This window comes from Schistocerca cancellata, chromosome 4 (assembly GCF_023864275.1).
Source record: "Schistocerca cancellata isolate TAMUIC-IGC-003103 chromosome 4, iqSchCanc2.1, whole genome shotgun sequence".
Classification (NCBI taxonomy): domain Eukaryota; kingdom Metazoa; phylum Arthropoda; class Insecta; order Orthoptera; family Acrididae; genus Schistocerca; species Schistocerca cancellata.
This window is the reverse complement of record NC_064629.1, coordinates 231,978,086-231,995,794: the sequence shown is the minus strand read 5'-3', so window position 1 is coordinate 231,995,794 and position 17,709 is coordinate 231,978,086.

Sequence of the window (17,709 nt, the reverse complement as noted above, 5' to 3'; positions counted from 1 at the left end):
ATAGCACTTGGACGTTGTTACCAGTTTAAGCCTTTCCCATTTGGATTAAATGCATCTTCATCTCCAGTGACTCATTGCACTCATGGTTTATTTGGTCTTCTGACTGATGGACATTATCAAAGAATCAAATGAGGTTGATGTATTAATAGCTGAAAGATTTTTTTTGTGGGGGGGGGGGGGACACAACAATGTCTTTCAGGATATTTTGCAAACTAGCCAAAAGCATTATGTGATGGCAAAAATAGAGCTGTTTTGGAGCCAGTAAGTGCAGATTTTAAGGCACATCTTTTCCACAGAAGGAATAGCTATAAATCTGGAGAAAACTGAGGACATTGCTGAATTTGAACCGATCTCCACCAAGAATCAGCTCAGACGATTTCTAGGAACTATAAATTTGTATAAAAGTTCATCAATTATTACACTTTAGTGCCTCACCCCTTGTATGAACCCATGGGGTAGAAAACCACTTGGATCTCAGCTAATGACATGCAAGGAGAGTTTTGGTCACTCTAAGTAACACTAGATAATGCACCAATTCTTGCACGCCATGAGTTTTCCTGTGAACTTAATATGGCCACAGGTAGCAGCTGCACCGTTGTAGGAGTAACGATATTCGAATAATATGCAGAACAGACTGTTGTACAGAAAACGATATCATTTGGTAGCAGAATTTTGACCAAAGCAGAGCAGAACTGCTCGGTTACTGAACTGAAAGTGCTAGCCATTGTATGGGGATTTCAGTAATTTAGATTTCTTTCATTTGGCAGAAAAACCATAATAAACACCGATAAAAAGGTGGTGGAATTTATCCATAATGCAGAAGTGACTCATGGAATGTTCGCCAGATGCAATCCGTCCTGCATGATCTGGGTGTCATGATTTCACGTGTACCCAGCAATAGCAACTTATTTTCGTATGTTCTCCCTCGTTCATGTTTTATCCTTGTCGAAAATGTCAGTGATGACGTAGAAGGAGGCCATTTTAACCTATCCTATTTGTGGAAAGATGCATTTGTGAACCATGTAATCAATAACGTGAAATCTATTATGAAGGAGCAGGACAGAGTCCCTGTGTTGCTCAGAATGGAACGAAAGTGTAAAGACCAGAAACAAGCAAATATCCACTAGTATTAATTGTTAATGAAGGGAGTTTTGTTCGAGGGGAGATATGTTTGTGTTCTTTTTTCTATCGTTGTGTTTGACCATGCCACTGAGGTACTGCGCCTTTCAATTTCGAGGATATTTTGGATTGTTTCCACGCCATGGCTGCATGTACTATTTTCATTGAGCCATAAGGGTTGTGTCCAGGTAAGGATAGCAGTCGAGCTGTACTTTTTCTGATGTGCAGTAGATTTGCGGAACCCCTACACTTCAGTAAGTATGCGAGGCGAACTCTCACTTTCTCTCCCTCTCGCTATAGATGTGTAGATGTGATTTATTGCACACTCGGTGTACGACGTGATGAGCTCTGATTTCGCCTAATGTACGAAGAAAGAAGAGAGAAGGGGAGAGAAAATCTGAAGAAATGAGATAGGGAGACCTAACGTTACTAATGGACACATCTACTATGTAGCCACAAGACAGTCAAACCACATGACTCGTTATACTTCCACATTATTTGGTAACTATGCACTGCATCATAAATACTAAGGGTAGAATGTTGAATACACATTGAGGCCTGTTATGGCAGGAGAATTCGTATAATTCCGATCATCCAGTAGTTGTACTTCACTGTTTGATATATGATTCTGCGGTTGTGTACTCTGTATTGTTTGCATGTCGACCAGATAAATCATACAAGGATATCCACTGCTAGGAACGATGAGTTGGTACGAGGGACGATCATAAGCAGGCTACCAAACCTAAACTTGGTAATCTGCCTCAATAACGCTTGCATTAGTTTCGTGTACGATAGACTAAGCTGTTCTGTAATACTCAGAGAAAAAGATTAATTTTCTTTTGCTTATGGTGATGGTACTAATGCTTCAGTGTTGATTGGTATGCTAATGATATGTAAGGAAGGAATGATTTTGTCTCAGATTCGGCCTGAAGATATAATAGTTAGGACTAACCTACTAACGGACTCTAACACCACATGCAATTACTTCCACATAATAAGTTTATTTCTATGATGTGTGAAACATTTTTTATACCAGATTTGCTCAGTAATATGTATTTATGAATATTAGAAAAGATCATAGGAGTACGTATTTCATTTCTCCCATCAGGAGACTGTTCATTATAATTTAGTGTGTAACGTTTACTTCTTATGAGTATTACATATGACATCTATATGAACTGTACAGACCAATTGCTTATGTGGTATGCGAAAGATTTGTTCAGACAGAGCCCTGGAGATTGGTGCCACGAGAACTCAACACCCATCCGTTTTACTCGAGAGTGGAGAATGTTGTGCATTTCAGCGACAGTGGGTCAGGTGCCACGTACTAGCCAGCTTAGGCAGGGTTGGTGATCAACAGTCGAGGCGAATGATGACGGCCTCCACAACAAGAGGTATCAGGCGACTGAGCACGCGCCTCTGTGCTTCCTGACTGGGCTTCCTGAGAGACTCCACAAGAACGTGTTCTGAACCGGCTTTCTGGACGATATTTATCTGCAAGAGAGATGTCGGGAGACTGCTAGGTTCACGTGTTAAGCGCCACCCCTTTCTCCACGGAAACGAGCTGGAAGCAGCGGCAAGGCTTAGGGCTAATTAGGTATGTATTTCCACTAAGGGGCCACTGCAGGAACAGCAGCTAGGCAAAGAAACCCACAACGAAACCGTACTGCACTTCGAGTTGTTGCAGTTGATCATTCAGCCAGTCTGTGCATGTTATGCTGATCTGTACTAAGGGATATAATTTCCATATAAAGCATTTTTTGCTCCTTGGTCGAACAACTTTTTGCTATCACCGAAAATTGTTGTTTTGATTAACAGTATCTACTCACCCATCAAAATATATGGACAGCATCCTAACACCTTCTGGTCTATTCCATCCATCCGCTTCCTATTTGCTCATACAAGAGATATTTTTCTCACTGTCATATGACAGCTGACAGAAACACCTATTTCCTTGTCTTAACGAGCCCTTAGTCATGTGATATGTAGTCAATGAGCCCATACACTGAGCCTTCCATGTTGCCTCGCTTCTCACTGACGTCATGTACTGCAACGTCGGCGACGAGAACCACCCGATCCCGTCTAGCCACCTACCACGACAAATTGAAGGATGTCAGGTACCTCTTACGCCTATATCATAGTCTGAGATATAACCGCTGATAATCTGTGCTTCTGCCCATAAGACCCGCACTCTGCACGAGACACCGAACTCTGACAACTTCTCCAGAGAAATGAAAAGGATGAAAGTGCAAAAGTGACACGTGTCGTGTGAATGAGTAATACAAACTTAGTTGAGGGTTACTTTGATTCTTGATACCTAGGGCCATGATCTTTCTACTGTTTATGCCACAATTGTCATTGGCTCGTTTACGTTCTAGGAAGGGGTGCATTAATTGTCATGCATTTATGTTGTTTTGTTTTGAAAATCTTGTTTATAATTTCATATGAGTTACATTATGATCTGTTGGTATGTTTGCTATGTTCACAGTTCATGACTGCAGCGCCTGAGAGCGCTCGGCTAATCCCACGCGGTCCTCGCTTCTCACTGACGTCATGTACTGCCACGTCGACGACGAGAACAAGCCGGTCCCGCCTAGCCTCCTTCCACGTACCTCTTACGCCTGTATCATAGTCTGAGATATAACCGCTGATAATCTGTGCTTCTGCCATGAGACCCGAACTCTGCACGAGACACCGAACTCTGACAACTTCTCCAGAGAAATTGAAAGGATTGAAGTGCAAAAGTGACACGTGAATGAGTAATATAAACTTAGTTGAGGGCAAATTTGATTCTTGATACATAGGGCCATGATCTGACTACTGTTTATGACACAATTGTCATTGGCTTGTTTACGTTTTAGGAAAGGGTGTATTAATTATTATTGAACCATGTTCTTTCTTTTGCGAATCTTGTTCATAATTTCATGACAGTTACATTATAATCTGTTGGTATTTTGCCTAGGTTTTTTCTGTTTGATGTAAATTATTGCTAATTGTTGTGCATCAAAGTACCTGTGTCACTATTATGACACACTCATTTTACATGGCCACCCTCGATCTTAAGGAATTTGTTTATTTAGTGCTCTATTGCATCGTTTGTGATACGTACTTTTTGGTTGCAGTGCCTTTTTTTAGGTGACTGCAAATAATACATGATTTCGTCAACCTTTGTTTCTATTCTTATGTGTAACTGTTGACATTATTTGGTGATTGTACAATAGCACTTGGGTCCAGCTGTTTCTGACGTCCATAAAATGTCGATTGGTGCTGACATTGTGTAACAGTTAGGTTGTTATATCTTACAGTGCCCCCCACATGAACCACGGACCTTGCCGTTGGTGGGGAGGCCTGCGTGCCTCAGCGATACAGATAGCCGTACCGTAGGTGCAACCACAACGGAGGGGTATGTGTTGAGAGGCCAGACAAACGTGTGGTTTCTGAAGAGGGGAAGCAGCCTTTTCAGTAGTTGCAGGGGCTAAAGTATGAATGATTGACTGATCTGGCCTTGTAACACTAACAAAACGGCCTTCCCGTGCTGGTACTGCGAACGGCTGAAAGCAAAGGGAAACTACAGCCGTCATTTCTACCGAGGGCATTCTGCTTTACGGTATGGTTAAATGATGATGGCGTCTTCTTGGGTAAAATATTCTGGAGGTAAAATATTCCCCCATTCGGATCTCCGGGCGGGGACTACTCAAGAGGACGTCGTTTTCAGGAGAAAGAAAACTGGCGTTCTACTGATCGGAGCGTGGAATGTCAGATCCCTTAATCCGGCAGGTAGGTTAAAAAATTTAAATAGGGAAATGGATAGGTTAAAGTTGGATATAGTGGGAATTAGTGAAGTTCGGTGGCAGGAGGAACAAGACCTTTGGCCAGGTGAATACATGGCTGTAAACACAAATTCAAATAAGGATAATGCAAAAGTATGTATAATAATGAATAAAAAAAATAGGAGTGCGGGTAAGCTACTACAAACACCATAGTGAATATATTATTTTGGCCAAGATAGACACGAAGCTCACGCCTACCACAGCAGTAGAACTTTACATGCCAACTATCTACGCAGATGACGAAGAGTTTGATGAAATGTATGATGAGATAAAAGAAATTATTCAGATAGTGCAGTGAGACGAAAATTTAATAGTCAATGGTGACTGGAATTCGGTAGCAGGAAAAGGAAGAGAAGGAAACGTAGTAGATGAGTATGGAATGGGAGTAAGGAATGAAAAGGGAAGCAGCCTGGTAGAATTTTGCATAGAGAATATCTTAATCATGGCTAACACTTGGTTCAAGAATCATAAAAGAAGAGGTTGCATACATGGAAGAAGCCTGGAGTTACTGGAAGGTCTCAGCTAGATTATATAATGGTAAGACAGAGATTTAGGAACCAGATTTTAAATAGTAAGACATTTCCAGAGGCAGACGTTGACTCTGGCCACAATCTATTGGTTATGAACTGTAGATTAAAACTGAAGAAACTGCAAAAAGGTGGGAATTTAAGGAGATGGGACTTGGATAATCTGACTAAACCAGAGATTGTACAGAATTTCAGAAAGAGAATAAGGGAACAATTTACAGGAATGGGGGAAATATATACAGCAGAAGAATAATGGGTAGCAGAGGATCAAGTAAGTAAAAAGACGAGGGCTAGTAGAAATCCTTGGGTAACAGAAGAAATATTCAATTTAATTGATGTAAGGAGAAAATATAAAAATGCAGTAAATGAAGCAGGCAAAAAGGAATACAAACGTCTCAAAAATGAGATCGACAGGAACTGCAAAATGGCTAAGCAGGGATGGCTAGAGGACAAATGTTAGGATATAGAGGCTTATCTCACTAGGGGTAAGATAGATACTGCCCACAGGAAAATTAAAGGGACCTTTGGAGAAAAGAGAACCACTTGTATGAATATCAAGAACTCAGACGGAAACCCAGTTCTAAGTAAAGGAGGGAAAGCAGAAATGTAGGTGGAAGGAGTATATAGAGTGTCTATACATGGGCGATGTACTTGCGGAGAATATTATGGAAACGGAAGAGGATGTAGATGAAGATGAAATAGGACATATTATACTGCGTGTAGAGTTTGACAAAGCACTGAAAGACCTAAGCCGAAACAAGCCCCGGGAATAGACAACATTCCATTAGAACTACTGATAGCCTTGGGAGAGCCAGCTCTGACAAAGCTCTACCATCTGGTGTGCAAGATGTATGAGACAGGCAAAATACCCTCAGACTTCAAGAAGAATGTAATAATTCCAATCCCAAAGAAAGCAGGAGTTGACAGATGTGAAAATTACCTAACTATCAGTTTAATATGTCAAGGCTGCAAAATATAAACACGAATTCATTACAGACGAATGGAAAAACTGGTAGAAGCCAACTTCGGGGAAGATCAGTTTGGATTCCGTAGAAATGTTGGAACACGTGAGGCAATACTGACCCTACGACTTATCTTTAAAATAGATTAAGGAAAGGTAAACCTACGTTTTTAGCATTTGTAGACTTCGAGAAAGCTTTTGACAATGCTGACTGGGATACTCTCTATCAAATTCTGAAGGTGGCAGAGGTAAAGCATAGGGAGCGAAAGGCTATTTACAACTTGTACAGAAAGCAGATGGCAGTTATAAGAGTCGAGGGACATGAAAGAGAAGGAGTTGTTGGGAAGAGAGTGAGACGGGGATGTAGCCTCTCCCCGATGTTATTCTATCTGTATATTGAACAAGTAGTGAAGAAAACAAAAGAAAAATTCGGAGTAGGTATTAAAATCCATGGAGAAGAAATAAAAACTTTGAGGTTCGCCGATGACATTGTAATTCTGTCAGAGACAGCAACGGACTTGGGAGAGCAGTTGAACGGAATGGACAGTGTCTTGAAAGGAGGATATAAGGTGAACATCAACAAAAGCAAAACGAGGATAATGGAATGTAGTAGAACTAAATCGGGCGATGCTGAGGGAATTAGATTAGGAAATGAGACACTTAAAGTAGTAAAGGAGTTTTTCTATTTGGGGAGCAAAATAACTGATGATGGTCGAAGTGGAGAGGATATCAAATGTAGACTGGCAATAGCAAGGAAAGCGTTTCTGAAGAAGAGAAATTTGTGAACATCGAGTATAAATTTAAGTGTCAGGAAGTCGTTTCTGTATGGAGTGTAGCCATGTATGGAAGTGAAACGTGGACGATAAATACTTTGGACAAGAAGAGAACAGAAGCTTTCGAAATGTGATTCTACAGAAGAATGCTGAGGATTAGTTGAGTAGATCACATAGCTAATGAGGAGGTATTGAATAGAATTGGGGAGAAGAGGAGTTTGTGGCGTAACTTGACTAGAAGAAGGGATCGGTTGCTAGGACACGTTCTGAGGCATCAAGGGCTCATCAATTTAGGATTGGAGGGAAGCGCGGTGGGTAAAAATCCTAGAGGGGGACCAAGGCATGAATACACTAAACAGATTCAGAAATATGTAGGTTGCCGTAGTTACTCGGAGATGAAGAAGCCTCCACAGGATAGAGTAGCAAGGAGGGCTGCATCAAACAAGTCTCTGGACTGAAGACCACTCAACAACAAAATCTTACAGTGCGCGTGATTGTATGATTATGGCGGATACAATGCCAATATCTGTCGTTATTGTTATTGTGAGATTTTTTGCATGCTGTGGCGTTTTTGTTCTGTTTGTTTTTTTTTTTTTTTACTTTTCATAGCTTTGATAGGACGCCGGATATGTCACAAAGCTAGAATATTGTTTTAAATTATTAATCTATGAGTTTTTACGTGTTACTGTTTTGAACTTCGTTGTTAATTTTACCATTGCTTGTAAAATGTTTTACCTGCGTATGATCATCCGTTATGAACGATTAGGTTGTCAATAAAATTTTCATTATAGGGTAGTGTTTGTATTTAATATCAGTTTGTTCATTTAACATGCTTTGAGGGTAGTTACATGCATGCACACTAATTTCCGTTTCCATGATAATCATGATTATGCCCTTTCGTATTATGTGTAATATTACCACTGCTCGTTCTGTCTGGTCTACTTTGCTATTTTCTGTTTTCATGTGACGATTGAAAGTGGATAGATATGTATCGCTATATCCGCTGTCTTCCCGATACGTAATTCGTAAGTTTCTTTCTGTTTGGCTTGTGTAAAATATAGCGCGATTTTAACATTTGTTTTGTATATGCCTAAAATTGTGTGGACTGGTAATTTTGTTTTCTATTATGTTGGATACTTGCAGGTAAGTAATGTGCTTAAGTAGGTATAGGATGTACTTTCTTGGCTACCCATTAAAGAAAAACCTAAATTTTATTTCTAAGAGGAATAACGTTTCGACAAGAGTATTGCTCAGCAAAAATTCTCAGTATCAACCGCATAAGAAATGGTGCGTGCAACTCGTATACCATTATCCTATACTTTTCAATTTAACAACTATCGTGGCCGTCAGAGAATATTTTTTTCCTAAACTTTGTAGCTACCTTCTTCATACCTCATGACCACCATGAGCTAATCTTGCTACATCTTAGTAGCTTCTACCGAACTTCAAACTCTCATCAATCCCTCATTTGTAAGTTTCAGTGGTACCACTACTCCTACCTTACTAAGTTAGTTTAGCATATGGGAAAGAACTGTCTGTTCTTTTGTCCAGTACACACACAATCCAGTACAGCGAAGGCATCACATGAACACACCAAATAACGATCAATAATACAAAAATGGAAAAGTACGAGCTCAGCAATTCTTAGACCAACACAGTACAATACTTAAACATAATATAATATACACAGTCGATAGCCAGAGAAGCATTGGGATGGTTATTCCACCATTATTAACGTCAGATTAATCACGTATTTACCTCTTACCTTTCTAACAGAGTTACGGTACTGGAAACATTTTACTCTCACGACCTATGACTTGTGGTTCAGTGTCACGTAAATTGGTGTGGAAATCAACGCTGCTCCTCGCATCTTACTTTCCAGAAGCTGTTTTTAGCTTTTTATAAGTTTCAGTGATTCAGTTCTTTTGCAACGCTCAAATCTCTCTTCATAATAACTGACGGAGTTTCTGGTGTAACATAAGTAGTGTGTAACTGATCTCTCTGAATATAGTTTACGTCATGTGTGTCTCTCCTTAACTGTGTAATTTCTTGACTGTCTGCTCATGTGTTTTTGACATAACTTCTGGTTACATTTTCGGTCGAAATGGATCGACGATCTCTGGGTATACAGTGAAAATCTTCTAGCGGTGAACGTATCTTAATTGTTCTCATTCGCGTGTGATATCTCAAATGAAAACTTATAAAGCATACTTATTCCTAAATTTTCTTCGCAAAGATGTAAGTCATGTTCTTTTCAGTATCTGCTAAAAGTGATGTAGCTGCTTTATTTTGTCGTAGAAAGTGTGGTATTTTCAGTGACCATATAACTGAATGAAAATGTTGTCTCAAATGCCTGGGTGTGTTCAGGTTGGAGATAACTACACCTGTTAGTGTGTCGTGCAAACAAGAGACGACGCCTCTCCTGCGGGTTTTGCTAGGTCATTGGGTCAAAATAACTGCAAAGACGTGGCCGAGCGGTTCTAGGCGCTTCAGGTTAAAATCCTGCCTCGGGCATGGGTGTTTGTGATGTCTTTAGGTTAGTTAGGTTTAAGTAGTTCTATGTCTAGGGGACTGATGACCTCAGATGATAAGTCCCATAGTGCTCAGAGCCATTTTCTAACTGTGTAGACAGCTTCACCCTGAGACCGGAGCAGTCCGGATTCAGGAATCACAACTTCACAACATAAACATTCCTCGGCGTAGTTGAATAGATAACAGACGGATAAAATTCAAGCACAGTTACAGGGGCTGCGTATCTAGACTTCGCAAAAGCCTTCGATCGTCTCTGGCACAACTGCCAGCTGAACTCATAAGGCCAATCACATGGCTTAAAAATGGATGTGGTACACGCAAGACACAAACTAACCCCGCAAAGTCCACACAACGAAAGGCCAATTTTATAATTAACTGACCACTCAGATGACGACACGATTTGTTACGAGTACGGTGACGGTACAGCTGACCCCGGAAATATCGTCACAGTGGTAATATCTTTCCACTAACATATCCTAAGACCCAAGCACGAACTGTCGCAACTGGTAAAAATCCCACCCGCACTATCTCAGAGGTTCTTTTTCCTCATGGCCTTTATCATAGCAATTCCCCTCCCCCCCCCCCCAGCCTTAAAACCTCTTCGCTTAAAACACTTTCAACCGTCTATCTCCTAGACGGGCTGGTATCAGTGGGTGATTGCTCCCAGATGTATGGACGACATCATAGAACCGCATCCTGCAGAGGTGGCAGTATAACCTTTTGTGATGGTCACCATGACAGTGCGGACGTGGAGGGCTGCAGTTCTCGGTTAGAAAGAGAGGAACAAGTACTCTACCAATACTGCTAGGTCTAGGTGTACCAGCGGCATCGAGCACACGTGTGTCGCGTGAGTGGACAAAGTGTCCCATTCAGGGGTTCCCGTCAGGTTTTTACGTCAGTAGGGGCAAAACATTTTCCCCACACTCATGACATAAATTTTGAGGACTTTTTATCTGCTCATCTTTTCTTCTCTTATATTATGAACAAGGTAATGTTATAAACATAAACAAGCTAATAGTATGATATTATAGTAAAATGTATCTTTACGGTCTCAGATTAGACGGCTTCGCGCCATTCACGCTGTTTTCTATTGCTCCTTTCGTATGCTATGATCCTCTATTAGTTTTTCCACACATTACAGGTGAACAACATTTGCCACATTTTTCCCTTTTGAATCATTGCTACAAACTCCATCACCTATTTTCAAATAGATTTATGTGGGAATAACATCGTGTTCACGCTCATATACAATATAAAGGGTGATGCATAACATAGAACTATACAGTTTATTTCAGAATCTATATTGTTTTCGCTTCTATGGGAAATATAGGTGAAATTCCTAGGGGCGCCTTCTAAATGTTTCCTCATGTTCTGTCACCTGACTACTCAAAACTGCGATGAATCATCCAAAAATGGGCTAAAATTAGCTTTTATTTTTAAAGGAAGGTTATGTAACGCACCATACAATACGTAAGAATCATCTGCTTCGAGTCATCACGATTAGGTTGTATGAATTTTGCAAATTCTCACTGATGTGTTATTTGACATTCTTAGGCTTCTTTGTCATATTATTGAAAAAATTTCTCGGCTTTTCAGCTGCACCTTTAAGCCATTTGGAATTGATGTGCATGGTTGCAGATTCATGAAACTTTTGGGAATTTTTAGATACTACTCTTTCAATATTCGTCGTATAAAAATTATTGTTATTTCTTAGGCAAAGATGATGTAAAATGAATACTCGATGATTACTGCCATGTTTTATATTGGGTGTTTCACAATTCATCTTACACACTTCCAGAGGCTGTAGAAGGGAGTTCGTAAATAAAGTTTTAGCTAGGAGTCCATGACGAGAAACGTCATTCAACGAGCAAAATTCCAATCGCCTACTCCTCTAAATGTATGTATCTACTGTGTGATTCTGTGACGATACTACAAATTTTCAAGAATAAATGTATCAATTTGAGAAAGGTTGCCTCTACAGGAAACGAACGAGTCGAAAGTTATAAGCGAAAACCGTTCTGATATCTCTGCAAGTGGAATGCATGTATCAGTACTGTTATTGCTAGAATTTTAGGGTAGCCAACTTTCAAAGGTGGTAATATGGACCAAAGCAAGAATATATGTCTAGCAAGCATGGGCTCTAAAATGCATACCTTAAGATCTATGAGAAGTTGTTCAATACAGCACGTGTATTTAACACTAGCGAAGGTGAAGAAGTGCTCACAACTCCTCAGGTATGCATTTTGCAGCCCGTGTTTACTAGATATGTCTTCTTGTCCTGGTCCCACCTCTCAAAGTTGGATACCCTACACTCTCAGCAACAACGGTACAGGTACATTTATTCCACTGCCAGAAGAATCAAAATGATTTTCGCGCGTAACTTTCGACTCACTCATTTCTCGAACAGGGATCCTTAGCTCCAATTGATACATTTTTCTTCTCCACCATTCGGGAAATTTCGTAACATCACCACCGGATCGCCATGCACATACATACATTTACTGGCGCCGACGCCTATAACTTTGACGTTCCGTAGCGTCGTTGGACGACGTTTCAATTCATGGGTTCAAATGTGAAACTTGATCTACAAAGGCCCCTCTACAATCTTTCTAAATGAAACACCCTGTACATGGCCAGGAAAGCAAACAACTTCTAAAACACCCTTAACTGATTCAGAATAAATCAACCATCAACATAATGATAGTCAGACCAATGAAAACGTTTGCTTATGCTACGTACGTTATTTTTTAAAAATATTTTTTGTCAGGTGATTCAACGGCATCTTAGACTTCGTTTGTTTTTGTATCTGAATATTTATTTAACCTGCACAAAATTAGTACCTTCAGGTCCTTTCTGAAATCGGAGAAGGTTTTCACACGTGCAATATTTTTTTTTTTTTTTTTTTTGTATTTTACATCACAGTTGCCTCAAAAATAATTTTTGTATGACGAATTTTAATAAAATAGCATTAATATAATTATAAATTATTTGAATGTATGTAGACGCAATGTGAAGACATGATAATGTCGAAGAACTAATGAAGTTAATACTGGCAGTACTTCTACTATTGCTACTACTACTGCTGTCAGTAATAATAATAATAATAATAAAACCCGTGGAGGCTCGGGAAAAGAATAGGCCTACGGTATGTTCTGCCAGTCGTAAAAGACGACGAAAAGAACAAACCACTAATAGGGCTAACCCCCCTTTTAGTGTGATTAGTTGGTTCAGGACAGAACTAATAAAGCCTCGGACAAGCGCTGTCATGGTCGGGGACGACGCGTGAACCCTATGCCCGTCCACAATGGTAACGACACTGCTAGCCACACGGAAAAGGATTTAAATCCAAATAGAGGTGTTTTGCAGGACATGCTTCCTGCAACCACTCTAGAAGGAAAACAAAGACAGAGGATGAGATGGTCAGATGAAGTTAACCGATACCTCATGTTCTGTTATTACCAGTCAACAAACTTAGGAACCAACACAACTGGATACAGATCACAAGTATACACAACATTTATTACCAGATAGCCAGAATTAAAATTTTTAACAAAACAACGACTAGCTGATCAGATTCGTGTAATAATCAAAAATAACAGGATACACTAGTCAGAATTAGAAAACATCAAACAACAAGTACAACAAATACTGGAACAAAATAATGTGCAATCAGAAGAAGAAGAAAATACAGTAATGGACTCAAACATCCCAGAGGAAACAAACAAAGAACAACACGCACCAATTAAACAATCAGAGGAAAACGAAATTTTAAGACAGCCACCAGAACAAGCACAAATAGAACATGAAGTCACACACATGTTAGATACAGAAGAAAAATTTCAGTTGACATATATAGAATACAAAGACACAAATACAGACATTAAACCATTCTTGCATAGACCACCAAATAACCCACAAGTCGAAACAACAATAACAACTATCAACACAATCATACACAACAAAATAAATGAAAATACAACTATGGAAGAGTTACAACTACTGGTTTACATAGGAGCACTCACTACACTAAATATAAACACTAGGCAGAGATCAGAACCAACCAACACACGGAAGAAACCCACAAAACCAGCATGGCAACACAGGTTCCAGATCAGAATAGAAAAACTGAGAAAAGAGATCGGACAGCTAACACAATTTATAAGAAATGAAATATCAGACAAAAAACGAAAAAGGCTAGGTAAAATCTCACAACAAGAAGCGAAAGAGCAATTAGATGAAAAGAAGCAGAAATTACAAGCATTGGCCAAACGACTTAGAAGATACAAAAAAAGTGAAAATAGAAGGAAACAAAACCAAACATTCAACACAAGCCAAAAGAAATTATACCAGACAATAGATAACACACACATTAAAATAGACAATCCACCAAATATAACAGACATGGAACACTTCTGGAGCAACATATGGTCAAACCCGGTACAACATAACAGACACGCACGGTGGATACAAGCAGAAACAGACTCATACAAGATGATACCACAAATGCCTGAAGTGATAATTTTGCAACGTGAAGTCACCCGAGCAATTAATTCTACGCACAATTGGAAAGCCCCTGAAAATGATAAAATAGCAAATTTCTGGCTAAAGAAGTTCGCCTCAGCACATTCACATCTAACTAAATTATTTAACAATTACATTGCAGACCAATACACAGTCCCTGATACACTTACACATGGAATAACTTACCTGAAACCTAAAGATCAAGCAGACACAGCAAACCCAGCAAAATATCGCCCCATAAGATGCCTACCAACAATATACAAAATATTAACTTCAGTCATTACACATAAATTAATGACACATACAACACAGAACAAAATTATAAATGAAGAACAAAAAGGCTGCTACAAAGGAGCACGAGGATGTGAAGAGCAACTGATAATAGATACAGAGGTGACATATCAAGCTAAAACTAAACAAAGGTCGATGCACTACGCATGCATTGATTACCAAAAAGCTTTTGGTAGTGTACCCCACTCATGGTTACTACAGATATTGGAAATATACAAAGTAGATCCTAAATTAATACAGTTCCTAAACATAGTAATGAAAAATTGGAAAACCACACTTAATATCCAAACAAATTCAAATAATATCACATCACAGTCAATACAGATTAGGCGTGGAATATACCAAGGAGACTCATTAAGTCCTTTCTCGTTCTGCCTTGCTCTGAACTCACTATCCAACATGCTAAATAATACAAATTATGGATATAATATTACTGAAACATACCCACACAAAATAACACATTTGCTATACATGGATGAACTAAAACTACTGGCAACAACAAATCAACAACACAACCAATTACTAAAGATAACAGAAGTATTCAGCAACGATATAAATATGACTTTTGGAACAGACAAATGTAAGAAAAATAGCATAGTCAAGGGAAAACACACTAAAAAAGAAGATTACATATTGGATAACCACAGCGACTGCATAGAAGCGATGGAAAAAACAGATGCCTATAAATATCTAGGATACAGACAAAAAATAGGAATAGATAATACAAATATTAAAGAAGAACTAAATGAAAAATATAGACAAAGACTAACAACAATACTGAAAACAGAATTGACAGCAAGAAACAAGACAAAAGCTATAAATACTTATGCTATACCAATATTGACCTACTCATTTGGAGTAGTGAAATGGAGTAACACAGACCTAGAAGGACTCAATACACTTACACGATCACAATGCCACAAATATAGAATACATCACATACATTCAGCAACAGAAAGATCCACATTAAGCAGAAAGGAAGGAGGAAGGGATTTTATCGACATAAAAAACCTACATTATGGACAGGTAGACAATTTAAGAAAATTCTTTATAGAACGAGCAGAAACTAGCAAAATACACAAAGCAATCACTCATATAAATACATCGGCTACACCACTGCAATTTCATAACCACTTCTACAACCCTTTACATCACATAACATCAACAGATACGATGAATGTAAATTGGAAAAAGAAAACACTACATGGCAAGCACAAGTATCATCTAACATAGCCACACATCGATCAAGACGCATCCAACACATGGCTAAGAAAACGCAATATATACAGTGAGACGGAAGGATTCATGATTGCAATACAGGACCAACAATAAACACCAGATATTACAGCAAGCATATTATTAAAGATCCCAACACCACAACAGATAAATGCAGACTTTGCAAACAACAAATAGAAACAGTAGATCACATCACAAGCGGATGTACAGTACTAGCAATAACAGAATACCCCAGAAGACATGACAATGTAGCAAAAATAATACATCAACAACTTGCCATACAACATAAACTAATAAAACAACACGTTCCCACATACAAGTATGCACCACAAAATGTACTGGAGAATGATGAATACAAGTAATACTGGAACAGATCCATTATAACAGATAAAACAACACCACATAACAAACCTGACATCATACTCACCAATAAAAAGAAGAAATTTACACAACTAATCGAAATATCCATACCCAATACAACAAATATACAGAAGAAAACAGGAGAAAAAATTGAAAAATACATCTAACTGGCTTAGGAAGTCAAGGACATGTGGCATCAGGATAAAGTTGACATTATACCAATTATGCTATCAACTAGAGGAGTCATACCACACAATATCCACCAGTACTTCAACGGAATACAGCTACATCCAAACATATACATACAACTACAGAAATCTGTAATTATTGATACATGTTCAATTACCCGAAAGTTCCTAAATGTAATGTAACATATACCGTACAGTTAAAAGGAAGTCACGCTTGATCAAGGTCCGCGTCACTTTCCATTTTTAACCAGACATAACGTCTGAGAAAGGAAAGACATAATAATAATAGTGACAGATACCGAAAATATTAATTATAGGTTTATAAAAGTGATGCTTTCTGAGGGAGATAAGTAGAGAGCACCAGTTAACAGTATTGGTAAATGATGAAGATATTGTTAGAAAGCAAACTGTAAAGGGGTAACGATTGTGTACAGGACAGGCGTACACATTATTGTTGCTTTGGTAGGTATATCAATAACAGTTTTTTGGAACCGGAGGTGCTGTTCAGTACTCGAATGTAATCATTTTCTCTTTCTTCTGCCTTCGCCCTGTATCGGCGCAGTGTCAGCATGGTTAATAACGGATTCAGGGGATGGCTGGATGTCATTTTTATCGCCGCCCTGTTTCCCCCCTCCCCATCCCCCTTAGAAGGAAATGCCTTTGAAGGATAAAAATCACAAAACCAAGAAGGAGGTGTGCAACATAAACAAAAATCGTCTGAAAGATTATGTTTGTTCCGATTTGCCGCCGGTCGCATATGAGTAACGCTGCCAGCGCACTATGAAGATACAAAGGAGGTTTACTTTAAATAAGTCTTGTTACGGTTGTGAGCGTTTGCTACCTTTGAGACTGGACGTGGTGAGTTGACGTTAGTGAAGAATGCCATTAAGGCCCCAACGACGCCATTATCAACAACTCAGTGAGTTTGAATTAGATCGTGCAATTGGGTTACGAGGAGCTGGACATTCTTCTGCGATATTGCAGAAAGACTTGGCAGAAATATAGCGCTGTGCATACTTGATGGCAGCGGTGGTTACGAGATTGTATAGTCGCAAGAAGATCGGGCTCCGGATAGCCGAGAGGGAAGTCCATCGTGTTCGGCGTATGTCGCTGGCGAATCGCATTACGTAGCAGCAATTAGAGCAGCAGTTCTCACCACCGAACCATTACAAATCGGTAACTTCAAGCACAGCTCCGCGCCAGACGCCCTGTTTCGTTCATTGCACTCACAGCAAACTACCGCCATTTGGCGACTTCGGCGGTGGCACGTGAGAGCTCATTGGACTGCATGATGCAGGTCTGTCATGTTTTCTGAAGAAAGCTGGTTCTGTCTCGGTACCAGTGATGGCTTTGTGTTGGTTAGAACGAAGC